At 43.5% G+C, this 27,621-nt stretch overlaps 1 pseudogene; it reads left to right on the top strand.

Moving 5' to 3' along the window:
• Window positions 1–4,243: 4,243 nt before the first annotated feature.
• LOC147431274 (lachrymatory-factor synthase-like) lies at window positions 4,244–4,933 on the top strand (annotated as a pseudogene).
• Window positions 4,934–27,621: the final 22,688 nt, after the last annotated feature.

Genomic DNA, 27,621 nt, shown 5'->3' on the forward strand with positions numbered 1-27,621 from the left:
GAACCTTATGGTGTAGGGAAAGGTCTTTGACTGATCTTTCCCTGGAATGAGGGCGACCACCTAGTGACCGGCGAAAGCCAGGAGCTAGTGGTGGGAGCTCTTATTCCAAGGGAAAGGTTAGTCAAAGACCTTTCTCGGCTGTCAAGTGTCCTCGGGAGGGGGGCTAGACCTAGACACTGTCGCTCAGAGGTAAAGACTAGAACTACACTACAGGATTGTAGTATAGGCGAGCATTTATACAATATAGCGCAACATGTTCAGGAGTCACCGACAAGATTAGGACAACTGAGATGGCAGCACCTTAATGCATTCCACCCACTTATTTGGCACCATTGAATTGGAGAGGGCGGAAACTGCATTTCGATTTGCTGACGTGCTTGAAGTCTCATGGTGCATGCAAAATTTTTGGTGAGAAATGGAATGTGGATGAAGGGCCAAGATGCTTAGTCCCCCGACCAATATTCACAGAAAACTGGCCTAAAGTGTATTTATAAAGGAAAAAAATTGAAAACTCTCGACTAATTTGGAGGGTCGTCTTAATGGAAACCAACTAAATTTGGAGGATTTTAGCGTAAAAACCGATAAAACCCCTAAAAGCTGAGAGATTTACACTGCCCCGACCGAGGACCTTGACGGAAGCCGAGTGAGATATTTGATGCCTTTTGGGGTGGTGGGGGCAACTTGGGATTGTTAGCACAAAACAAAACAAAGCTTCTGGAGACAAACGTTGGCACTGCCTTTCACTTGGACTGGAGAGAGAGAGAGAGAGAGAGAGAGAGAGAGAGAGAGAGAGAGAGAAGGCAACAAAGAATAAGAGAGACTATAGATTATAGAGGAGAAAAATAAAACAAATTGAAAGGGGTGCTCCATTGTACAAGGGCTGAAATTCCCTCGCATTTACCCTCCCTTTCTGTCAAAAAGCAGTGCCAACAAGGGTCGTCACTAACGCGCAAACGGCGGCACTTCCTGTTGTGAGAGAGAGAGAGAGAGAGAGAGAGAGAGAGAGAGAGAGAGAGAGAACCAATTAGCTCGCTCTTGTCTCTGCAATCCTCGCACTGCTTCTATTGGCAAACTTTTTTTTACGCAAGCGCTATTTTTATTGCAAATCAGTCCTATTTTTATTACCAAGCATTGGAGAAGATGAAAATAGCCTAAAAGCCAAAAGGTGTGTACAAGATTTGATAGGCACCACGCCTATATCACTATTGCCTGCCAACAAATAGCCTAGGCCTAGGCCTACCAAGATTTAAACTTTGCATTCGAGGGAGCCCACATGTAGCCATCGTGATTTCAGCACAAGGGCAAGCTCGAAGACTCGAGCTACACTTGTGCCCCCACTTCCCCGTATCGTGGAATACCCAAATCTGGGTTTCTCTCTCTCACTCTCTCTCTCTCTCTCTCTCTCTCTCTCTCTCACACACACACACACACACACACACACACCTTGGAGATTTTGCAAGAGCACTAGCCTAGCTCTCTGACAAGAGAAGCAAATGTACCTCTTTTGTCCATCAGTTTGACTACCTTGGATTCATTGTGTCCAATGAGGGAATATATATTGACCCAAAAAAACTCAAAGACCAAGCAGAGTGGTCTCGACCAATGGAGATCCAAAAAAACTCAAAGACAAAGCGGAGTGGTCTCGACCAAAGATTGTCAAGAAGATCCATGGATTCCTTAGAATCACCCGGCGGTATAAAATATTCATCAAAGATTATGCTAATCTTGTTGCACCCCTAACTAAGCTCCTCAAAAAGAATAGCAAAGTGAACAAAGCCAAAGGTTTGAGAAGCTCAAGGTAGCACTGACAACCGCACCAATTCTCAGTCAAAATTTGAGTTAGTCACAAATGCAAGTGGGTTAACCATTGGAGCAGTGCTACAACATAAAGGGAGACATATAGCCTATTCTTCAAGAAAGTTGAAGGACTATGAAAAGAATTAAGCCACACATGATATTGAATTACTAGTTGTCATTCATGCCCTAAAGCTTTGGAGACAGTATTTATTTGGACAAAGGTTTGTGCTCAGCATAGACCATCAAAGCTTGAAATGGATTTCCGCCCAACCTAGCCTCAACATGAGGCAAATGAGATGGATGGTCACCCTAGTAGTATATGACTTTGAAATCAAGTACACAAAAGGAAAAGATAATATAGTAGCATATGCCCTAAGTAGGAAGTCCTTTTTTGGGGCCATCTCCATGACAGATGAGTTACTACTTCAAAAAGTCAAAAATCAACTCCCAAGGGATGAATATTTTAAATGGATCATCCAAATCATCTCTCAACCAAGACATTCAGAAAATCATTCATGAGTACCCACTCTCAAAGGGTTGCCTACTCTACCAATTTTGAATGTGTATTCTTGATTGCAAGAAGATCAAGCAAAAATCCTCTTTGAAGCCCATGATGCTCCATATGCAGGTCACCCCGATTATGCAAAAATGCTAAATTCGATCCAATAAATTTTCTTTTGGCTTGTTTTGAAAAGGAAAGTACTCTAATACTTGACTCAATGCCTAATTTGTTAGAAAGCTAAAGCTGAAAGGGTCAAGTTGCTCGGTCAGTTACACCATTAGACATCCCACAAAATAAATGGGAATGTATTGGCATGACTCTTGTAGCAAGCGTAGCTATTGTTCAAGGTGGTTATGATTCCATCATGGTGGTGGATCAACTAACCAAAGTAGCGCATTTGATCCCTATCAAGAAGATTGCTAGGGTCTCCATCAAAGATTTTTTTTTGACTTCATGAACTTCCTAAGAGGATAGTAAGTGATAGAAACACCAAATTCACTTCAAAATTTTGGACAAGTTTCTTTGAAGGCATAGGGAAAAGGAAGGCGAGAATTGCGAGTGAGATATTTGATGCCTTTTGGGGTGGTGGGGCCTACCACGGTTTAAACTTTGCATTCGAGGGAGCCCTCGTGCAGCCATGGTGATTTGAACACAAGGGTAGCTCGAACTTGCCTCGAAGACTCGAGCACCACCTACAGTGTTAGGATTTGATAGGCAACTCAAAATGTCAAAAGACAGGTATGTAAGAAGTATGCTCTTCTGGATAGAAGGGAAAAATTTAACATTGCCTTTCCAATGACAGAAGAGTAAAAAATGTCCCCTTACTTAGCACATAAAACTTAAAGAACAAGCATTTTTTCAGCACTACCAAATACTTGTTCATGACAAAGGCCAACAAAGATTCATAGCAACATTCATTTGTACAAATGCAAATTGAACGTCAAGGCATCCATCTTCCATACAAGAAACAAGTAGACTCTATTGGAGAAACTAATCAATTCTTACACTATCCGAGGCTAAAGCTTAATAGGGGGCAGACTGAGAGCCTTAGAAGAGTCCGAAGGTTGCTCGCAAGTCTCTGCTCATGAGTCTTCGTCTTGTCACAAGACCTTCCAACTCTCTCATGCGTTGACGTAGCAAATCCCACATTTCTTTCCCCTCTTTTACTGCAGTTTCTTGTGACCATCGACACTCGATATCTTTCCAAATCCCTACAGGCACCTACACAAAGAGGCTGAGAGAAAAAGTTACACTCCTGGTGCTCGCGCCACGGCTTTGGAGTCTGGCTCGTTCAAAATTTTGGGTGAGCACTAAGTCGCCCATTTCCCATTAGGTTAAGTTAGAACTTAGCAGTGGCCACTGGCCCATTTCCCAATAGAATTTAGAAAATTACCAAATTATGAATGGCTTAACCACACACCCTGATCCCCCTCATCTACTTTTAATTCCTGTCAATATGTAAAAATGCGAATGTGAAAGCAAATGTCTCCACTCCTACCTTTGGTGGGCCTTGACCTCAATTCAAGTCCAGGAAGGGATTTCCTAAGGGTTGCCCTTCTAATGACACGAGAGTGGGATTAGCATCCTTCCATGAGGATGGGCATATTTTGCCTTCTCCCTTCAAAACACCGGTGTTGCCTTAAAGTGGCCTTCATACGAAGGGCTCGAGAGTCAAAGAAGGGAAGAAGGGCGTCAAATCCTAACACTGACTGGTCCACCTGTGTCCCCACTACCCCGTATCATGGAAGACCCAAATCTCGGTCGCTCGTCCTCTCTCTCTCTCTCTCTCTCTCTCTCTCTCTCTCTCTCTCTCTCTCTCTCTCTCTCTCTCACACACACACACACACACACACACACACACACACACACACACACACACACACACACACACACAGAGCTCGCCAGATCTGTTCTGCTTCCCCTATTCCCTCAGCAAAAACCCTTATGCAAGAATGCCCGCCAGGAATGTGCGTAAACTGCATGACGCTTTTGTTGTGTGTGTGTGTGTGTGTGTGTGTGTGTGTGTGTGTGTGTGTGTGTGTGTGTGTGTGTGTGAGAGAGAGAGAGAGAGAGAGAGAGAGAGAGAGAGCCTCTTGATTCAAGTTCTCTGAGGAGCTAATGTGCTTGCTTGTGTGTGTATGTATTCCTGCCCTCCAGGGTTTCTTCAGTCAAGAAATGGAAGCTATGTGTGGAAAAGCAGACCATGTCGCACATAGATGACATGTGGGAGATAGCAAGCAAGTTCTGTGGGTTAAAGCTATGGATGCCAGAGCTTCTAGTGTGAGTGGATGGGAATGAGAGCGAGCCGGGGTGCATACGCTTCTGTGCAGGCACTAAGTCAAGCACCAATGGCAGAAGTTTAGTGTGGGTGAAGGAGCAGCTCTTGGAATGGGACCCTCATTTAAGAGAGTTCTCTTACTCCATTTTGGACAGTAATTTGGGTTTTGAGAACTACACCGCGTCTTTCTCGGTGTCGGATCCTTGCAACAATGGGCATGCTTTGGTCACATGGAAGGTGGAGCTAAGTCCTGTGCTTGGCTATGATGAGGAGGAGTTCTTGCTCTATATGGGAAGAGAAACATCATAAATCTCGAACGTGTCTCCTGCTTGCTATCTTCCCATGAGAGTAAGTGAAGGGAGAAATATGGTACAGCTATGCTTGGATGTGTGTTTTTTATGTGTTGTGCATGCTAGTCCTTGTTTGAACTCTTTGTCAAGGCCACCTCCGTGTGCGCATGCACGTGCGCGCATGTGTGAGTGTGTGAGCTAGAGTGGTTGTCATCATGGTTTTCTTTAGAGGAAGGTAGAACAAGAGAGTGGTAGCCTTCTTAGTTTTTTGCCATGAAGATGCTACCCCTTTGTTAGAAATTAATGTAAAGGATTGTAAAAATACAGCATTCAGCGTTTTGCATCAGGTTAAAATCGCCAAATCACATTGGGGTGATTGATATGGGGGAGTCTTGTGTTGCCTTGGTCGGTGCTCTAAAGCACTACACAAATATAAATTATACAAATCTTGCGAGGACTTTTGTTAGCTATCTAATGTGTGTCCTTGTGGTAGGTAGTTACTGCCCAAATTGATGCTTTATCCATGTAGCATCCTCCATTGAATGGTGTTTATGTTTACCACATTTATCATATTTTTGTTGAGCGTGGTGGTAGTCACATTATGATACAAAACTTTTTCTAGGTTTACATCATCTTCTAGGAGGAGGAATATCAATCTTGTGCTATGGAAAGATTGCATCTAAATGGGTGCGGTATATTTATGTAAAAAATAAATTAGAGTACCTCCCCCCCCCCCCCCCCCCCCAAAAAAAAAAAAAACACATCACTGATTAACACCTCAATTTTAGAGGGGATCTATAGTTATAAATTTGCATCACTTGCTTACGATGATCACAACCGTTGATCTTGAATGTGAACTTGATGTAAATTAGGTGTAAGCTTGTACAATTATGAACTTGCATGTAAACTAGATGTGAACTCTCCATGCTTTGTGTACTATATTATGGTGGTGTGAACTTGATGTGAACTCGTTGTAAACTCCAAGTGAACTCAGTGTAAACTAGGATCGTGGCAAGCCAAAACTACGCAATATAATGCTACCATTTTTCTTGCTTAACAAAACGCATGCACAAGTGTAGTGGTAAAGGCATTCGTTACGCGACGAGAAGGTCGTGAGGTCAAGTTTCACCCAACTCATATTTTTTCCTCCAAATATATTGAACGGCCCACTATCAACAAATGATTAGGGATCTACGCCCTCCAAAAAAGGAGGTGTCAAATAGTGCCCCAACCCCCCCTTTGCTTTCTTTGGGGTGTTTGATTTAGTTCAAACTCTCTAGACAAAAGAGTGTAAGTGCGTTTCGGTGAAAGGGTAGTCCTTTTGAGGACTTAAATTACCCTTTCTCTTGCTTTCTTTGGTAGGCTATCAACTAGTGTGACCTCGCTCTATCTACCTTGCACTTTAGAACAGTGGGTCCTTGCTACTTCTTGCAACCCACAGAAGTCAGCTGCGCACGCACACACAAGCATTTTCTCTCCTCTTCCACCGTCCGCTCTCTCTCCTAGAGGCCTCTCTCTCTCTCTCTCTCTCTCTCTCTCTCTCTCTCTCTCTCCCCCCCCCCCCTCCCCAAAAAAAAAAAAAAAAAAAAAGACTTCTTGCACTCTCTCTTTGTCCATGTTCTCTTCTCAACCTTCAAACTTGTGTCTAGAATTCCAAGTAAATCCTGGACGTCTTTTGGGAGTGATCCTCCAACTTTGACTTCTAATCCGAGATGCAATTTTTGTGACTTTTTTCTTTTCTACAGTTGAACTTTGACCATTGACCATCCATTTTACAATGCAATGGAAAACCCCATGCCTAAACTTGCAATGTAAAATAGTTTTCTTTTGAATAAACCAAAAGCCCATTTCGTTATAAATTTGGTTCAAATCCACTCTTTTCCCTCGTGCGGGGAAGAAGAATGTTTCTATGTCCACACTCCTTTTACACAAGTGGAGAATGAGATTCCAAACCCTCATTTTCCTATAAAAAGAGGTTGCCTTCTTGCACTTGAGGGCATGTAGAGAGCTTCCAAGCTAACCCTACCCACATGCTACATATTCACCATGTTTTCACTTGGTCATTGTTTGATTTGGATTCTTCTACCCACATGCTACATATTCACCATGTTTTCACTTGGTCATTGTTTGATTTGGATTCTTTTGTTGTGAATGATTGGCACACTCTTTATGTCGGCATGACATGACGGGACCAAAAATAAATGGATGGTAATGTTTTATTTGGTATAAAATTTTGCTAACAATGATTGTTAAAGGATTTTCAGTTTAATGTTGTAATAACCCAAGATTGTTGAAAGTAACTTTTTTGGCATGGGGGCCAAGTGGGTAACTGTGGGCTTATCTTCATCATCCCACAGGGTAACCAATGTCAATCGGGGTAGTTGCTTAGGATTGGGCCCAACTCCTAAGTAGGGAATATGATTCCTATCTCAAGATGCACAGTGGTGCTAGGGGTTCACTAGCAGTCTATGACAGAGTGTGGGGGGACGCCTCCTTGCGGCGTGCACCATGAACTCTTGTAGTGAGGATGTTGTACTCCTCTACGGAGGAATAACTCGGTGCATTAAGGGCAACTCAATTGGGCCTGTCATCAATGGAGGGACTGTGATTTGTATTTATATTTTCTAATGATGACTATGGTTTGCTTTGTATATAATTCTATGATGCAAATAAACTCTTTTAAATGTCTGCACTGCATAAAGGGTAAATGAATATGTTTTAAGGTATTGTGAGAATTGAGTCACTTAAGGAATTTATTGCCGTATTCTACATATGTGCAAACCTATGGTAGTTTAAAGACTCACAGCTACCTTTTTCTCATTGGAAAGCGGGTGGTAGGGTGGACCCAAGCACAAGGTGCTTTCCTTTAAACAATTTTCGTGAGGCAGAATCTTCATACGAGAGAACTAGCTTGTATTCGCTCAAGTCTAGGAAAGATCGGGGATAGACATTCCCTACAATGTATGCGGATGGACTACCACTGGGATACTTTCCCGACTGGGGCTTGTGGGGTATGAAGAGGTATCTTATAGGTGGTATCAGAGCCTAAGGTTTAAAAGAGACAAGTATAACACTTACGAAATAAATTTGCACTACCTTTGTTCGTTTTGTGCTTAGATTGCAATCACCTCCAAATGAGTGAAGAGATGCTCAAACTAGAATTTGATCACTTTGCTACTAGGCCATTCGAGATCTGTAGGAGTGTAGCTCAAAAACTAATTAAAACTTACCTATCATTGGCTTCCAAAGGCATCCATTCGAGATCTGTACGAATGTAGCTCAAAAACTAATAAAACCCTGCCTATCATTGGATTCCAAAGGTATCCATTTCTTTTGGTCTCCCTCTGGTCAACAATATATATTTGCAAACACTTTTTATTGCTACGATGCAGACTTGTGTATGTTTCAAATCCTAGAAAAACTTAGATTTGTGCATCACTATGTATTCCTTGACTTTGAGACCTAAGGAAACGTCTTTGAGATTGTTTTTCAGGACATTTTTGGGCTCTGTTGTTTTCTTTGCTGCAGACAGCTTACCCGTGCACACTGCAGATAGCAGTCACATATGAGGTGTTACAAGATCGGGTTTGACTCCCATGTACAGGTTGAGTCTAGTACTCCCACAGGTGTTGCCAGTTGCAGTTGAGTGGTTCTTCTGCAGTATTGTGGCTTGCATACATGGTCTTTGAGCAGGTAATGCTCTATGTATGCTTATGTGGTGAGAAGTAGATTTTGTGAGCAAGTGCAGAGGTTGGTTGTGGATGACATGTATGGTCACCTGTGGTACTCTTTGTGAGCATTTGTTGGACACAGGTTTGCAAAGCTTATGCATGTATGTTGAGTGTAGTTTGATGCGCATTGATTGCTCATTGTATTGAGCTTGCAGGACAATGGTTATTTTGTGTTGATAGCCATTGTGCATCGAAACTCTGGCGAAATTTTCCCAGGAGTTTTATGCACATCATTTATGCGATCTAGGTAGAGATTGCGGGTTGCACTCAGCATTTGCGTGCGGTGTTCTCTGCAGGTGGGAGATTTGTGCGTGTGTATGCATCGATACCGCACAGTGTGGGCTTGGTGATTAGCTCACGGTTTGACAGGCGTACAGTTATCTTGGCACACTCACAGGAGTGAATATTGTGATGTATGCTTGTGTCACTACGAGCTAGGTAGCCGGATTCGAGTCATATTGACGTGATTTTGTGCAAGGTTTTGCACGGTTATTGGTGCAATTTTGCATCAGGTTTTGAGCCATATTTGCAGACTTTTGTTGATGCGATTCGAGCCAGTTTATGGCTGATTTGGTTGACATTTGCTACTTATTGTTAGTTGCTCTTTTGCGAGCATTATGGCTGATTTTTCATTTGACTTCCAGCGTTATGATCTGACACAGTTTGATGGTGCAGATTTTGTTGCTTGGAAGGAGCATATGCTTGTTGCATTGGAGGATTTGGGGCAGGATAAACCCTTGCGTGGTTTATCAGCGAAGCCCAAGTCTATGCGTGATGATGATTGGCAGGATCTTGATGAGTTAGCCATGTCTACGATTCATTTGCATCTGGTTGAGTCTGTTTACTGGCAAGTCTCGAGGGAGACTACAACTCATGCTTTATGGCAGACTTTACATGCTATGTACGCAACATCCATGTCTACAGGGGAGTCTAGTCCCACTTCTATGTCCATGGGAGAGATTGGTCCCACACGCAAGTCTCGACGGCATAGAGACTTGACATGTTGGCATTGTGGACATAGAGGGCACATTAGGCATCGATGTTTCAGGCATTTGAGACAACGGAGGCGACAAATGCGTGATGCAGATTTGGGCATGACAGATGCTAGTGAGATCAGTACGGTGGTTACTGAGTATGCTTGTGACGGCGATGTCACATTTACATCTAGCTTGTCTTCAGATGAGCGATGTCACATTTACATCTATCTTGTCTTCAGACGATCTTATGTCTACGGATTGCATATCGGATTGCACATTGTCTTCACATTGGTTACTAGATTCAGAGGCTACTTTCCATATCACGTCGCATCGTGAGTGGTTTAGCATGTTTTCTAGTGGGAGACTTGGTTGTGTGCACATGGCTGGTGGTGTTGTGTATGACATTGAGGTTGCACGAGACGTATGTTTGTCCTTGCCCAGTGGTATGAGATTTACCCTGCGTCAAGTGTGTTACGTGCCAGATCTGAGATGAGATTTGATCTCAGTCAGACAGTTACGGGATAGTGGATGTCGAGTATCGCTGCTTGAGCGATCTTTTGCGTTGCATTGGGTTCGCTGGTGATTGCGAGAGGTGCTAGAGTTGGCACATGGTACCCATTGCACGTAGTACTGGTGCGAGATGGTCGAGTCTCAATCTTGTTACAGCCATGCAGAGAGCGAGAGACTCGGATAATATCTTTTGCTCATGGGTTGCAGGGTGCTTTGCATGGAGTGCAGAGTAGTGAGCTCGTTGTGCACACTGTTGGGGCACGACTTGAGCAGTCACACAGAGAGGTGACAGAGTCAGACATGCGTGCTTTGCTAGTGGTGGTTGAGCAAAGCAGAGAGTCAGTTGTGCCAGATACTTCTATGCAGGATAGACAGGTAGAGCGATCTTGCTCTAGTGAGTCACGATAGGAGGAAGTTGTGCAAGAGTCTATGCATAACAAGTTAGAACATGAGAGCTCTAGTGAGTCACAGTAGATTGAGTGTTCATGTTTGCAGTGGATGATTGCAAAGGAGGCTGAGACGTCAACGATTATCCAATCATTCCTTTCTATGCTCGACAGTGAGCATGGGGATATAGTTGTGCAGGATATGTCTTCCAGCAGACACCTAGAGCAGCTGGTTTGCAATGAGGTTGCACGACAGGTTGGTGCGTCTCTTGCGGACAGACAGAAGATGCATGTGGCTGACACGCCTTGTCAGTCAGAGATGCCTATTGCCAGGGATATATATGTTGATGCATGCTCCTTAGAGCTAGCAGGGCCCGCTAGCATTGCATCGGCATTCGGTGGTCTCATGTATGAGATGCTGATCTTGAGACCGGATATCGCAGCTGCAGTGGGAGCATTTGCAGTTGGGGTTGTCAATCATTTGTTGACTGATTATGGCATAGTGCACGAGGGAGATATGCAGGTATTGTGTACATACTTACAGTACGTGTGCGGTATGTCTGGTGGTGTATGGACTTACATGGGAGCAGGACAGCCGGATGCACGCGATCAGAGCCAGCCAGTGGTCATTGGTTGAGAGCAATTTTCTCTTGCCTTTTGTAGTCTTTAGACTATCTTCCCTTGCTTAAAGGCACAGTCGCCTTTAAGTGGGAGGTTGTTGGGGTATAGGCGCCTGTGCCTTGCCCGACCGCCTAGAGTCTGGGCACCCACTGACTTGTATACCTTATACATAGCATAAGTGTATAGGGAGCTGCTCACTCTTTGAGTCTCCCCACCCATATCTGTGTGTCTTGTGTCTCCTTCTCTCTCTCACTCTCCGTCTGTGGTTCTCTCCGATCCCCTTCACATACATGGGTCCACGGGTTTCAAAGCACAACTTATTTACAACCGTGTTTCAAAATCCATTCTTAGGGTTAGGATTATTTGTCATGAGAATTGTCACCTTGGATTCACAGGGATGGATTACTGATAGGTCCAAGATTTATGCCTTGAACATATGTAATAACCCTCCTCGCTTTTATGAAATGGATCAATAATGCACCTCCTTTAATGAATTAATTCAACTTCTTAATTGATTCTTTTTCCAAGATATCCACCTAGTCCATGTTTGTTTACCTCTATGATCTAAGATGTTGAAGCATGGATTGAAGACCTTGATGACTACTTTTTGTTTGTTTCTACAATGCCAAGAAACCAATCCATACTGGCTCACTATAGCTCACTAATGATGCCAAGCTTTGGTGGAAAGAGTGGTGTTGAGAACAAGGAGCTAAAGAAGCTTCAGTGACATGGGAAGTAGTCAAGGGGTGAAATCTCCCCTCGGATCATGAAATGATAAAGACGAATGAGTTCTATAAGCTCACCCAATGTAGCCTCACTGTGGGGTGCTTATTATTCCCAGTTCTCATCAAGCTCAAGAAGTATACCCCTCCCATGACTAATAAGCAAGTTGTTAGCCTTTTTGTACAAGGGTTAAAATCTCCCTTTAACCATAGGTTGGAATCCATGAGGCCCTCAACTCTTCAAGATGTAGTGTTTAGGGACAAATCATTTGAATTTGAATTAAGGGGCCAACCTAATGCATGGAGAATACCCCTTGAGTCCTACCAAATAAGCCTCAAGGTACTTCAAGAGTACCACCTCCACTTCCACAACAACAACAACAACAATCACCTCAGTTACCTAGACCTCAACTTAGCAATGCCACCCATGATCTAGCCTGATAAAATGAATGTGTTACAACCGATCTCAACCAAGCCATAGGAGGGAAAATTTCCCCGAACCATGAAACTTGACTCTTGCTCGAGGACCACCCATGGGTCAGCCTTGCAATGCTAGACCCAACAATGTGCATCATTTCTCTCTCATCAAGGCCCTCCAAGAAACCATGCTACAAGAGGAAGAGGAATATCTAGAGGCTGTATCCATGGAATGGAGGTCGCTATTCATGGTGAAGAAGCTACCCTTGAAGACAAGGAGGAAGAACGAGCCCAAATCCATGCTTCTATCAAACACCAATAGTGTAAAGCCCTGGGACTGCCTTGCTCGATCCTCCGCCTAACCTCCCTTTATAGGCCTTGTCCCTAGGATCCCGTCTCCATTAGCAACCGACCCTTGGCCCAGCTCCTTGACCTCTAGGATGGCCTTTGGCCTGACATTACTCCCCCCTTGGAGAAGCGTTTTCATCCTCGAAAACAAGAGTGATGATACACTAATGTTTTCCACAGTGGGATCCTTCATGGATCCAACTATTTGCTTGACCGGAACATGGTTCAATAGGAGGTTCAATGAAACCTCTTGATTTTCCACATTGTTGTCCATTTGCAACCATCTTATGTTAATGGTTCCCTATCCAATCATAGTGTGTAGACTCCATTTAGAATGCACATGAGCATGCTAAACGAGTTATCACAACAAAGATGTACCCGAAATAGCACCTCTACTTACTTTCCATGAAAGGAACTTGCTGACATAACTCGTCAGCCAAGTTTAAGTCCTTGACTTGTTCTCAAATTTTATCAGTAAACAACCCCACTAGAACTAGTATTCAAGGTTGAGAACCCGACTTACATGAAGAGACCAATCCTAGTCACAAACATGCTTTAACTTAAGGTAAGAAAACATGCTTTAACTTAAGGTAAGAAAACTCCAAGTAGAGCAATAAATGCTTATTGAATGAATTGTTAGGTGCTAACGTACGCACTTTGCATATTCTTTAGCACATGATTACACTTTGTAATCTGCCTATCCCCTTGGATAACTGATAGTACTGAGGTGTGTTTCCCCCATGGTTTACAGACAGCCTTCCCAGATGACTCGTAAACGGGGAGCACAATATCGTAAAATATTGTTGAGGAATCAAAAATGACATTCATAACCATCTTGGTGAGTGTGAAAGATCCACAAGCACTCAAACCGAGTCATGACCTCTATTGGTGATTGATAGATCAAAACATAATCTCATAGAGATATTGCATATAGAGTGAAAAAATGCTTCATAAGCAACAACTTGATGAATACGCATGCCGTTCCAAATCAGCTTTTGCTAAACACTAGGGCCCATAACACCTAGTGTGCATGCATTTAGCAAAAAATAGATCAGAACCTGTATATCCATAATCATCCTTGCCAATACTTATGGCGAATGTGATGCTCCTAGCACACATTGAAGAGGAGTGTAAATAGTTGCAAAAAGAAACTAAATACTTTCTGTTGCAATTATTTGCAAGCCTTGCTGAAATGTTTGAACCATAATAGAAGGGAAACAGAAGTCACTGCTAGGTGCAAACAATGAAACTTTTTCATTAACAACTCATAGTCTTGCTATATGTATAAACAACCGTCTGTAATGTGTTAAGTATGGAGCCTGATTCACCCTCGTAATTTTCTGTGGTAAAACAAACATTTGTAAGGCCCACATTATGAGGAGAAGCCATCGTGCGTGAAGGAAAATCACTCGCTGGAAACCAAAATTTTCACGGGGCCAAAAATCAAGGGCAACTTTAGGGGCCTCAAATGCGGAAGCCCCTAAGACTTTTTTTTTTCCCACGCCGAAATATTATGGCTGGACAGCGGCGGGAAAGTGGTCGGAAAACAACCTTCGATTGGCCGGTTTGGCCGGTAGTCAATGGCCGGTGGCCGAATTGAAAAGCGGACTTGTCTTCTCAAGGACGGCCACACATGGGCAGATTGGAGGGTCCGATTTGAACTTATCTACACAAGGGCAGCTACACATGGCTGCCTCGCAGCCCTTTTGGCCTATAAAAGGAGGCCTTTTCTACACACATTTAATAGTGTGAAGTTGATGCAACAAGGTGAGTGTGAGGTGGTGAGAGTGAAGCAAGGCGGGAGCTCCATTAAGGGTATAATCCCTTTGTAAACTACTTCTTGTTTTGAAGTACTAAAGCCATTGAGTGGCTGCTTTCCTGTGAACGTAGCCCACATTGGGTGAATCACGTATATCGTGCGTACTCTCTCTCTCTCTCTTTATAATCTCGTGTATGTAAATCTGTCTCTCTCCATTAAGTAATCTACTCAATTATCTATTTAGCTACGTCTTATTTCCTAACAACTGGTATCAGAGCAAGGTTTGCTCGTAGCTAAATTATCTCAAGGAAAGGATTCCTTGAATTGAGTGGGAGTTATGGCGGAGGAAGGGAAGCTCAAGATTGAGAATTTCAACGGTAAAAACTACCAACATTGGAAGATGCAGATTGAAGACTATCTCTACCAGAAGGACCTCTATTTGCCACTGTTCTACAACTGAACCATTCTCTGCCATCTTTAGATTGAACAAGCGCTTCATAAGAATTACCTTATTGGATGCCGATGGTTGCTCGTAGAATTTGTCAAGTGACTTCATCAAGTCCTCCGTGGTCTTCATCTCCGAAACATTGAAGGCCACCGTTGACGCCAAGCTGCTTCTTTGCAAGACAGCTCTCCTTATACTATCATCTCTACCAGATAGTTGGGACAGCCTTGTGATGGCTGTAAGTAATTCTATTTTTGGCACAAATACTCTTAAGTTTGATGATGTTGTGGGTGTTCTCCTAAGCGAGGAAATACGAAGGAGAAGTATAGGAGAATCATCAAGTGCTGCACTATCAGTGGAAACAAGAGGAAGGCCTAAGGAAAGGTTCAAAAACCAAAAGGGTCGTGATCGCTCAAGGCTGAGCAAGTCACACACAAAGTCAGTTCTTGAATGTTGGAATTGCGGCAAGAAGGGCCAGGTCAAGAAGGATTGCTGGTCCAAGGAGAAGAGACAGAGTCTCAAGACAACAAACCAACATCGGAGGCCAATGTGGTAGGTAAAGTAGAGCAAGATGCTCTAATTATCTCATTAGACAATGTGTCTAATTCCTGGATAGTAGATTACGGGGCTTCATTCCATGCGACACCACACAAGCAACATTTCCAAGACTACACCAAAGGTAATTTTGGGTATGTATACTTGGGAGATGATGAAGCTTGTGAGATTTTTGGCAAAGGTACAGTTTCTGTCAAAACTGCTAAAACGGAAATGAATGGAAGCTTAAAGATGTTAGGTATGTTCCTTGTCTTTGCAAAAATCTGATCTCTATAGGACAATTGGACGATGAAGGTCACAACATTGCATTCGGAAACAAATGGTGGAAGATCTCAAAGGGATCTTTGGTGGTTGCCAAGGGAGAAAAGATCGGTACACTTTACTTGTGTACTGTTAGCACGCAACCTTCAGCTTGTGCAGCAACTACAAAAGTTGACAGTGCGGTGTGGCACTACCGACTTGGGCATATGAGTGCCAAAGGAATGCAAATCCTTCAAACAAAGAAGCTTCTACCAAGTTTGAAAGAAGTGGACTTAGAGTTCTGTGAAGATTGTGTTTATGGTAAACAAAAGAGGGTAAAATTTCAAAAATCAGGAAATGAAAGAAAAAATAAAAAACTTGAGTTGGTTCATTCTGATGTTTGGGGTCCTGCAAGTACACCATCACTTGGTGGCTCATTGTACTATGTAACATTCATAGACGATGCGACTAGAAAAACATGGGTTTATGTCATCAAGAATAAATCCGATGTATTTTTCATATTTCAAAGGTGGAAAGCCTTTGTGGAGAATGAAACAGGTACCAAGGTTAAATGCCTCAGATCCGACAATGGAGGCGAATATTGCAGCCAAGCTTTTGAAAGATTTTGTGCTATCAATGGCATTCAAAGGCAAAGGACAACCCCAAGGACACCTCAACAAAATGGGATTTTGGAAAGGATGAACATGACAATCATGGAGCGAGCGCACGAAGCATGCGGCTACATGCAGCCCTACCGCTTGAGCTTTGGGCGGAAGCTGTAAGTACTTCTGTGTACTTAATCAATCTGTCACTCTCAACGGCGTTGGATGGGGGAGTTCCAGAAGAGGCATGGATAGGTAACCGGTGAATTATGCATTTCTCAAAGTGTTTGGGTGTGAGGCTTTCATGCACATAGATAGAAGCCTAAGATCAAAGCTAGATGCAAAGTCCAAAAAGTGTTTCTTCATTGCTATGGAGAAGGTGACTTTGGGTATCGCCTATGGAATCCTGAAGATGGTAAAATCTTAAGAAGTAGGGATGTAATTTTTAACGAACAAAATATGTACAAAGACTACTTGGAAAGAAAACAAACAAAAGAAATAGGTGATGAGTACATGGAACTTGAGGACGGTGAAGACTCAAGGACTGCAAACGGTGACAATGTGCAACAACATCAACCAAATGAGGAGCCTCAACCTATTCCCCGAAGATCTACAAGAGCAAGTAGACCTCCAGAAAGGTTTGTTCCTTCCTTCAACCATCTCTTGATCTCAGATTCTGGAGAGCCGGAATCATACGAAGAAGCTATGCAACATGAATCCAAAGAAGAATGGACGAAGAGCATGCAAGTGGAGATGGACTCACTACATCTCAACCAAACATGGGAGTTGGTTGAGTTGCCTAAAGGTAAGCGGGCACTTCAAAACAAATGGGTATACAAGCTGAAGGAAGAAGAAGGTGGGAAGAAAAGGTACAAGTCTAGGCTTGTGGTAAAAGGGTTTTCTCAAAAGAAAGGTATTGACTTCAATGAAATATTTTCTCCTGTTGTAAAAATGAACTCAATTAAAAATGGTGACTTAGAGGAGGAAATATACATGCTTCAACCAAAGGGGTATGAAGTAAAAGGTAAGGAGAAAATGGTTTGCAGATTAAAGAAGATCTTGTATGGTTTAAAGCAAGCATAAAGACAATGGTACTTGAAGTTTGATCGATGGATGTTGGATCATGGATTCACAAGATGCAACTCGGATCACTGCGTCTACACGAAGAATTTGGGAGATGGGAAATTCATCATCCTAATGTTGTATGTTGATGACATGTTGATTGCAAGTGCTAACATGCAGGACATCAAAGACCTAAAAGAGGAGCTGTCTAAATCTTTTTCAATGAAAGATTTAGGTGCTGCAAAGAGGATACTTGGTATGAAAATATCAAGGGACAGGACGAAGAAGACAATAAAGCAATCTCAAGAAGATTACATCAAGAAGGTAGTAGAAAGGTTTGCAATGCAAAATGCAAAACCAGTTTCTACACCTTTGGCTAGTCACTTTAAACTAACAAAGGATATGTGTCCAAAGACACAAGAGATAGCCTATATGTCTAAAGTTCCATATGCTGCAGCGGTAGGTTCTCTAATGTATGCTATGGTCTAGATAAGGCCAGACATTGCACATGCAGTGGGAGTTGTGAGTAGGTTCAAGGACAACCCAGGTAAAGAGCATTGGCAAGTTGTGAAGTGGATACTTAGGTATCTAAAAGGGACAACAACAATGCTTTGTATTTTGGAGGAACTGATATTTTTATTCAAGGGTATGCTGATGCAGATATGGCAAGAGACAAAGATACTCGAAGGAGCACTACGGGCTATGTCTTGACAGTTGGAGGCACAGCAATAAGCTGGGCTTCAAAGATGCAGAAAGTGGTCTCACTTTCTACCACAGAAGCAGAGTATGTAGCAATGACGGAGGCAAGCAAAGAAATTCTGTGGCTTCACAGATTCTTAGAAGAGCTTGGGTTCAAACAAGACAATTGTGTCTTGTACAGTGATAGCCAAATCGCTATTCATCTTGCGAAGAACTTAGCCTTTCATTCAAGGACAAAGCACATTGAGGTGAGATATCACTTCATACGCACTCTTTTGGAAGAGGGACAGCTAAAGCTAGGAAAGGTGCATACAAGTGAAAATTCTGCAGACATGTTTACAAAGGTGTTCAACACGGAGAAGTTGAGCTTTTGCTCATCTTCAATCGGCATTCAAGGATAAGAAGCTAGGATGGAAAGCAATCACAAGTTTGGTTTGAAGATCAGTCTCCAAGTGGGAGATTGTTAAGTATGGAGCTTGATTTACCCTTGTAATTTTTTGTGGTAAAAGCGCACATTTGTAAGGCCCCCATTATGAGGAGAAGCCATCGTGCGTGAAGGAAAATCACTCGCCGAAAACCAAAATTTTCACAGCAAAAAATCAGGGGCAACTTTAGGGGCCTCGGATGCGGAAGCTCCCGAGACTTTTTTTTTCCCTCGCTGAAATATTGCTTTTCGCTGGAATATTATGGCCGGATAGCGGCCGGAAAGTGGTCGGAAAACAACCTTCGGTTGGCCGGTGGGGCCGGTGGCCGGTGGTCGAAAGTCAATGGCCGGTGGGCCGGTGGCCGAATTCAAAAGCGGACTTGTCTTCTCAAGGGCGGCCACACATGGGCAGATTGGAGGGTCCGATTTGGACTTATCTACACAAGGGCGGCTACACATGACTGCCTCTCATAAGAGAGGGCATCCCTTTTGGCCTATAAAAGGAGGCCTTTTCTACACATTTAATAGTGTGAAGTTGATGCAACAAGGTGAGTGTGAGGTGGTGAGAGTGAAGCAAGGCGGGAGCTCCATTAAGGGTATAATCCCTTTGTAAACTACTTCTTGTTTTGAAGTACTAAATCCATTGAGTGGTTGATTTCCTGTGGACGTAGCCCACATTGGGTGAACCACGTATATCGTGTGTACTCTCTCTCTCTCTCTCTCTCTCTACTCTATAATCTCGTGTATGTAAATCTGTCACTCTCCATTAAGTAATCTACTCAATTATCTATTTAGCTACGTCTTATTTCCTAACATAATGTTGTTTAGCAGCACTTGTACCTTAACAAGGCATTCTAAGTATCGGACAATTTCTGGCCACTAAAATTGCTCCTGATACATCGTGCTGAAAATGGTCTAGAAAATAGATTTAACCAGCACCTAGGGACTTTGTTCTGACACATACTTGAAATAGTGGCGCTAGTGTCTATCCCATAGACTCATATTCTCCACATGTGGAATATGTCTCATGTAAGGGTATCTTAAAAAAGAACATCCTTTAAGTACAAGATGATGTACTTGTGCATGGAGGTAACTGCAAACAATCTACGACGGGAGTGAGAGGGACCCTCATTAGCCTTGCTCCACACTGGCTAAACCGAGCTCCGTGAGTTCCTAGACCATGTTGCATCCCATGTGACAACATGTGCCAAATAAACCCTACAAGTGGGTCTATAACTTCATAATGCAGAAACTTAATTTGGACACTACAATCTAAATTTCTTGGCTCCTCGTACATGACCTTGTCATTTTTGTTAAGAGAAAAAATGGAGGATAACATAGTTTGCACATCCTGGCCAAATTTTCCGTCTGCAAAGGCCTAGGAACACTAATTGAAAAGTAGTGAAATGCAAGTAGTATTGTACATGTAACCTTGGGTGTTGCCTTTGCAATCCAGACCCCTTGGTTAAAGCAACACTATCAAATCCCTTGGTTAAACGCTTCATGAAAACTGCTCAACGAGCAACTGACCCTTGCCCTTTGTCCATGACCCCCCTTGGGTTTGCCCGTGGCATTTTACTTTTGAAGTTGAAATATTTCCACTACCCCTTGGCAATTTGTGGACTTCTTTCCTTGAAACTGCAAGTGTGAAGGTTCCGAGAATGGACCATCAACCCTTACTAAGTGATTTAGTACTCACGCACTGGGTCTTACCCCAAATTGGACTCATGTATGCACTCTTAGTGCTAATAGGAGCTCCACTGAAATTGGAGTTGTATACACAACTAGATCTTTGTCACACCCAAAACTCCATAATGTGGGGTTTTTGTGAGCAGTCGTGCGGTCTGAAATGCTGGCTTCATCTACACACCTTGGTAGAGATAAGCCCAGACGAGTTTAAGACATTCAAAAACTCAACTTGACTTGCACACTTAAAGTGTGGAGTGCGAAAATAATGTCCAAAAAATCACTAATGGAAAGACTCTTGCTTGTCCATTTACAAACACATGGCTCTTAGCCATGCCCAAATAGGTGGTAATAGATGGCTCTTAGCCCTTCCTGATACCGTATTGACATAGAAAGATTTCAAGCAAATCATGCCTAGTTTGATCATGCTTAGTTTCACTTTTCCCGGAGAGAAGCTAGGAAGAGAGAGAGAGAGAGAGAGAGAGAGAGAGAGAGAGAGAGAGAGAGAGAGAGAAAGAATGTTGGGCTGAGGAAAACCCCTTATTTGAATGTGATGTATGTCCCTTGCATAATGATGCCATGCAGACCATGTCTGTGTCTGAGCATAGCCTAGAAGCGTACAACTACACGCCCTCGTAGAGAGAGGCTGAGCTTATCCTATAAGCATATAAATGTGTACTTGTACCACGCCCTCATAACCCTCGCGGCTCACGGACACCCTATCGCCTACTATAGACGCCGTATTATTTATTTGGTAGAGTCAGGTACCGGGCTTGTCGGTCCCATGGAAAAGGGTACAGTGATCGCCGATGAGAGGCACACTCTAACTGCAACATTCAAGGGTTAGTTGGCTAAGCATGGGTGCCCAAGTGTGAATGGGACGAAGCTCATATAAAAGTCAACTAAACCTAAAATTCATTCATTCTTTCATTTGTGCAATAGAAGAGTGCTCTTGCTCCATCTCCATCTCCTTCTTCTTCTTCTTCTTCATCTTATTGTGTGTGTGTGTGTGTGTGTGTGTGTATGTGTGTGTGTGTGTGTGTGTGTGTGTGTGTGTGTGTGTGTGTGTGTGTGTGTGTGTGAGAGAGAGAGAGAGAGAGAGAGTGATCGAGCATTGCGACGACGGCACGGTGGCGGCGAAGTGGTTGAGTGCGGCACGATAGCGGCTCCTTCTTCTTCGCAACGAGGAATCCTCCACGAAGGCAAGCGTAGAGTTGTGAGTGACACACCCTTGCTCTCTTGAGCTTGCTAGATTAGTCTAGTTGCATGATTGGAGCCATTTGTGGCTCGCACACAGTGTATCGACAAGTTCCTTGCATTGACACGTGCGATAGACACGCATATTTTTGGCACCGTTGCTGGGGAAATGCCGTACATTAAGCTCGAGTAGCACTCTGTGCTTCTCCGTGGTGCAATTTCAATTGTAGGAAAGATAGGGAAGGAAGGTGTGGGTGTTGAGAAGAAGGATTTTGTGTTGCTACTGTGTATTTCTTTGTTAATGAAATTTTGAAAGGTTACTGTGTGTTCTCTGTGTTAAGGTGTTAGTATGAAGGTTGTTAGTTCTGTGTAATGTAAAGTACAATAAGTAGGAAATAGATATGTGAGAGCTAATGAAGTGTGTTAGTGTGTAACAGTAGGTGTATTAGTTGTAAGTAGGTAGGTAGAGTGTGTGTTTGTGCTCGCGCGCAAGCCACGGCGACTTTATTCAAAAAAAAAACTTATAATAATAATAATAATAATAAAATTTAAGGGTAGGACCGGGATCGGGAATATCTCCCAAACCCAAGCCCAAGCTCACGCTCAGGCCTCAGTCGCCCTTTAAAATTACGTATTTTAGCTTCACACGTAGCTAAAAATCGATTTTTTGAGGACCAACGGAGTTTTAGGTGACCGAACGTTGTGCTGTAAAGCACACCACGACCCTCCGAGTGAGACGCTCGTTTTGAGCTATTACACACTTTAATCAAAAAACCGATCATTAAAGAACATAAAAAAACGAGTGAAAACGGACGCCTAAAAAAGTAAGCGGTTAACCTTCGAGGTTATTCGCCAACGCTTGTAGGGTGCTCAAGGCACATGCATCTGCGCTCTGGTCGTGTGCTAGAGGCCGAGCAAATAGAGAGCATTTCGACTTACGCGAGTTCTTAATATCCACCTACCTTAGGTTCCGAGCCCTCGACAGGGACCCAAGGTAGTACAAACCAAGACCCGAACATAGTGGCTAGTGGCTCTTCCTCTGACTCCGACGTCATGGATGGTTACCCAATGCTTAATCCTGATAGCTCAAGCCAAGACATGCATGCCATGGGCCCACGGTCCGGGCCGAGCGTGCTTAGCCGCTTGAAGGAAACCTTTAGTAGAGCCACTCGCTTCGAACATGGAGTTAATGATGTAAATGAGGGGGGTGGGGAAGTAAATTCTCCATTCATGACCAACGTAGACCCTAAGTCTTTAGAGAGTGTGTCCGTGCATACTCCATTCACTGCACCTCCGGACTCTTCAGAGCTATTCCCCTCTGAGGTCATATTACCCGATGGTAGAAGCCTTGCCGAAGTGCAAGAGGTTGAGCGATATATCATTGCGGCTAGGGAAAAGGAAATTGAGAGCTTATGCAAGGCGGAGCAATGAAGAGAGCTAAAAGAGAAAGCTCCTATGTTAATATCATTGCTAGGAGAACAATCAAGTGCTCCTGAATTAGCGACCACTAAGGGTCAACCCATAGAGAGCCACATTGCATCTAGTTCAAAGGACACCCCTAGCACCTCTATCCTAGATGGAACGTTCTTAAATGAGAACAGGGAGTACGAACTACAAACGGAAACTCTAACCGACCTATACACAGGTCACACCTATCACGTGGGTTGGTTAAATGTCCTACAATCCACAACGGGTGCTACTAGCGTGGAGGATCAACAACAAAGAGTTTGTGAGGTCATCCATAGGGTTATTGAGTTAGAGAGACAGAACCAGGGGATCCACATGCCTTCAACGGGTCTCATGAGATTCTTGGATATAGGGAAGGCTAAACAACCAACCTTATCGCAAATGGAGACTCCCTCGGTAAGTCCAATGGATCCCCCATATGTTGTTTCGCTAGGGGTCTAAGTGCAATCTGAGCCCACAAGAGATAGCTTTACTTTCCCAAGTCTAGCTCATCTTTCCCTTGATGACACCACAGCTATCATGCCTACCCCAATGATGGGCATGCCAAGAAACATGCCATGGACCTCATTTGTTAGTAAAGCACCGCTACATGGTAGCTCAAAGCCTACAACAGTATCTACAAGTGTGTACCAATCGAATGCACCTAGGGATTCTTTATCACAAATCATGGCCTCCTTTTCCTCCCCTGCTTTTGTCTCTTCATTTTTCTTTGCATGTTTCTCACTCTCTTCCGCACTTGCTTCCCTAATAAGAACTTGATTGATGTCCCCTAGATTGGCCTCTTGCACTTTAGGATTGGTACTTACTTTAGCCTTCATGGGACATTCCTTGGCAAAGTGCCCAAATTTGTTACATTCAAAGCAAGCCTCGAAGTAGGTCCCAAACTTTGTTATGATTCCAGTCCCCACATCGATAATCGTACTCTTGGGTGGAGATCTTGACACGTTCCAACCTATACACACCCAATTGGAGGTCCTTCCTAGACACCTCTTGTTAGGAACAAAGAGCGGGTTCCGAGCTGACTGGCACGCATCTTGATGTTGTCCCAGAGCCAACTAGGCAACCCAACAAATTTGACCCAGCCGAGATGGATTCCCTGGAGAGACTCTGCTAAGTCAAATATTGGTGCCCATAGAACCACACACATTGTTGTCCTATTGAAAATGAGGGGACCGTTATCAAGAATCTTCAAGACATCAGAGTCATCCTTGAATCTAACTGAGCAGAATACCTTGGCAAGGTAGGTGGTACTTTCAATGGCATCGTCATGCCCGAGAAGTTGAGGACTTTGGATCCATTGGATCAATTTGTGTCTATTTGGGACTCTCTTGCTAAAGCTAAACACAAACGTGAGCTTAGCTTGCAAGGCAAGTTGCTTCTTGACAAGTGCCAGAGGGATCACAACAGTGACAGCCTCCGTAATCTCCACCTGTTCGAGAGGGAATTCTTGAGTGCATTAAAGGCATGATCCGCCATCCCTTGTTCAAAAATCTCATTGGTTTCGGCTTGGAAGCAAGTCCTTTTGCCACTATTAGGACCTATCTCCATCCATCTGTTAACCTCTTTCAGCTTCTATTCGAGCTGAGCCTTTTCGTTCCTCAGCTTTTCATGGCCCCCACCATTGGCAGTCAACACAGGAGCATTGCCCCTGGCCGAAACTTCAGAGCAAGGACCCTTTAATATGCTTGCAGAAGAGATGCCTGGCCTAAGTGCTATGGTATCGGCTGCCTCATTGCCATTGAATGCAAAAATTGCCCCCTGAGGTACGCCCGCTTTCAAGGTCTTCACTTCGAACTTAAAACTTTGGGTAGCCTAACTCTTGGTCGACCACTTTACCTTTGCCCTTATCACAAAAGATTTCAGTCGACGAGGTTCGATCACCTTCTTGGGCCAAATCTCTTGTCAAATTGTCTCCTTTGCTAAAGCCATAATAGCCCAGGCGTGGCTTGAGATTTCCCTCCTAGACTAGATGTGTTCGAGTCATTCCCTTCGTCCATCCTGACGTCCTCCCCTTTAGCTTCTTGGTCGCGAGGAGTTGTGAAAAAGTTTTAACATCGTCAGTCATAGGCACATCGATCAACTCCATGGCAAGCAAAACGTGGGCACAAGACCCTAAGCTGGAAAAAAGTAGGCTTAAGGAGATGCAAGCGAAGGTTTGCATGGAATGGCAGGAAAAAAAACGATTATTATCGTATGCAACAAGGCAATAATAAGAGGCCGTGCTAAAGTTCTAAACAAAGGTGGAACGGTTGATAAAACAACAACGATATTAATCGTTGTTTTAACAACGATTCAAAATGTGCAAGCTAGCGTGGGTGGAGCGAACCAAATTTTTTTTAGAAAAAAAAGATTATTATCATGCTGCTTCTACTGCGATGGCGTGCTAGGGTGCCAAGCTCCAGAAGCTAGTGTTGATCAATTGCAACTTGTACAGGATGCAATCAACGCCTAGTAATAGCCTACACAAGGGATGAAGCTTTTGAATCAAGCCACCCGCCACCCTGTGTTGGCGATGATTATCAATCGCACTTTGTGAATCTTAAAACCCTTGAGTGAGGCGATCAAAAGAGAAAATGTGGGATATTAATCGCGATTGTGGTTGGGTACAAATCAAGCAAGTGGGGAGTGAGAGGATAGCGCATTTGTTCCGTCTCCCCTGCTCCCCTGGGATGCAATCACATCACTCTCCAGCAGCAACAAATTGCCAAGCATCAGTTGACGGCTCCCGGCACTCACCCTTCTACTCCCACACAAGGCCCTTTGCTTCCCTCGTTTATAAGTGACACCAGTGTCACTCGAGGAATCAACGGCGGGGAACGCGATCGGCAAGGCAGTGGGGCTTTAGGCCGTCAGATTCACGCAGCAGGAGGGGCAGTGTTTTATAGTACTGTACTCGCATGCATTGCAAGCAAGCGCGACAAGCGGGTTGGATGGCGAGTGCGCGTCTCAAGGTACATGTGGTGAGGTTGAATCCTGGACTACGGAGGTAACCTTTTTTGCTATGCAAAGATTGGGATCAATGGTGGATTGAATATCCACAGTACATCCCTCGAGAAGGGCCCGTGTCACTTATGGACGAGGCTCTGCGTCCTCACACCTGCCAAGAGTCTTAGTCTCCCAACAACCCACCACATTCCCAGGCCGGCCTTAATACCCATGCACCATGGTCCATCACTCTCTTTCAACACATTGCCACGTACTTTAAAATTTGGGGAGGATTGTACAACCTCCACATGCATTTTTTTTTAACACACATAAAAAGGGAACAATGTTTAATTGAAAACTCATGCTACAAATGATTATCATTAATCTACGCCATTTGAGCATGCCCGTGCGATATAGCGATGAGGTACATACACTATAATCCTTCTTGTGCTTTTTTTATGTGATACACTTACTAGTCATGATTGCGCTTAGAGTCATCGAACCAAGTAAAAAAACAAGGTAACATGCTTTCACGAGAACACAGCACAAGCGCTCTCTCTCTCTCTCTCTCTCTCTTCTCGTTTAGGGATAAAATGCGTGTGTTGAATGTTGAAAAAATCCAAGCACAAATTATATAGGCACATTCGCACACATGGTTGGAAGGGGAAAGATGGCGTCACTCATTTTGGAAGTTTTTGCCAACGAAAAAGCATGTTGCACCTGTGCCTATGTCTTGTAGCTACAAAACGAAGCTTACCATTGCTAAATCTCTCTTTTTTTGGCAGAGTTGGACTAAACAAAGGTAGAGTTATAATAATAGCGACAAAGCACCTGATGTAAATTTAACCCCCGCCCTCTGTTGGGTGCGAAACAAGAACGCAAACACTACAATGGGATTGAGTTAGAGGAATAAAATTTTCTAAAATCCAAGAATAAATGTAGACGTGCTCTTTTTTAATTCATTTGGCTTCACTTGTTATTTCGTTAGCTACATACATCTCAATTCAAAATGTTGGTAGTTCCTTTCTCCACGTAGCATATGTTTTCAAACGGCTCCATCGTCTCACAGCAGCAGAGCTGACTCTCGCTTTTTTTATGGCATGTTTTTATTTTAACGAGCGGTCCTCCTCTTGGATGCTTTGTTGTGTGTGATATGAGGAAAACCATTGGAGCTATCAAGGTTGTTGAGAAGAAGTGAAAAGGTCACCAATTGTGTTGCCGCGAGGGTGTGGGAAACTCTCTGTCAACAATAGGCAAATGCTGCGATCTGGGAGAGAGGGTACTCAAAAAAGGTCTCCACAATCATTGGCTTGGTAGGAATCTTCACAAAACGAGTATCACCGTTCTTCAAAAACTTGGGCTCCTTCTCAAGCTCCTTTCTTGAGCGCCTATCAATCTTGGTAATTATCTCAGCAAACTTCATAGCAATGTGAGATGTATGGTAATCAAGAGCAAAGGCATAACCATTTTCAATATGTCCGTGGTGCAATGGGTACAGCTCCAATACCACCAATCTTGTAAACATCTTGAAGGGGAAGTTGAAGAAGCTTGTTAGAGGGTCTCTTAGGTTCTAAGAGCATATCAAGAGCCTCCACCATAGTGGGGCTCTTGTACCAATACAAGTTGGTAGAGCACTCAATCATATTGTCACCTTCAAACCCAAAGATGGGCACAAATGGGTTTTTATCCCACCTTCTTTAGATATGCAGATTCCTCCTTCATGATTTCATCATACCGGGCCTTGGAATACTTAGGTGTGGTGGCATCCATCTTATTACAACAATAAATCATTTGCGTCACAGGAAAACAATAGGCAATGCTAGCAGTTTATTGTAGTGTTGGTCGAATGCGGCTAATTGAGTATGCTGTCATGCACTTTTGTGTGGCTAGATGAACTTGTTATTGCTACAGATCCTCTAGATCAACTTCCTATCCTCGTGATCTCAGAGGACAAATCCATTTTTTGGTATTACTCTCTCAA

The sequence above is a fragment of the Adiantum capillus-veneris genome, chromosome 21, assembly GCF_014529385.1.
Source record: "Adiantum capillus-veneris isolate H3 chromosome 21, ASM1452938v2, whole genome shotgun sequence".
Taxonomy (NCBI): Eukaryota; Viridiplantae; Streptophyta; class Polypodiopsida; order Polypodiales; family Pteridaceae; genus Adiantum; species Adiantum capillus-veneris.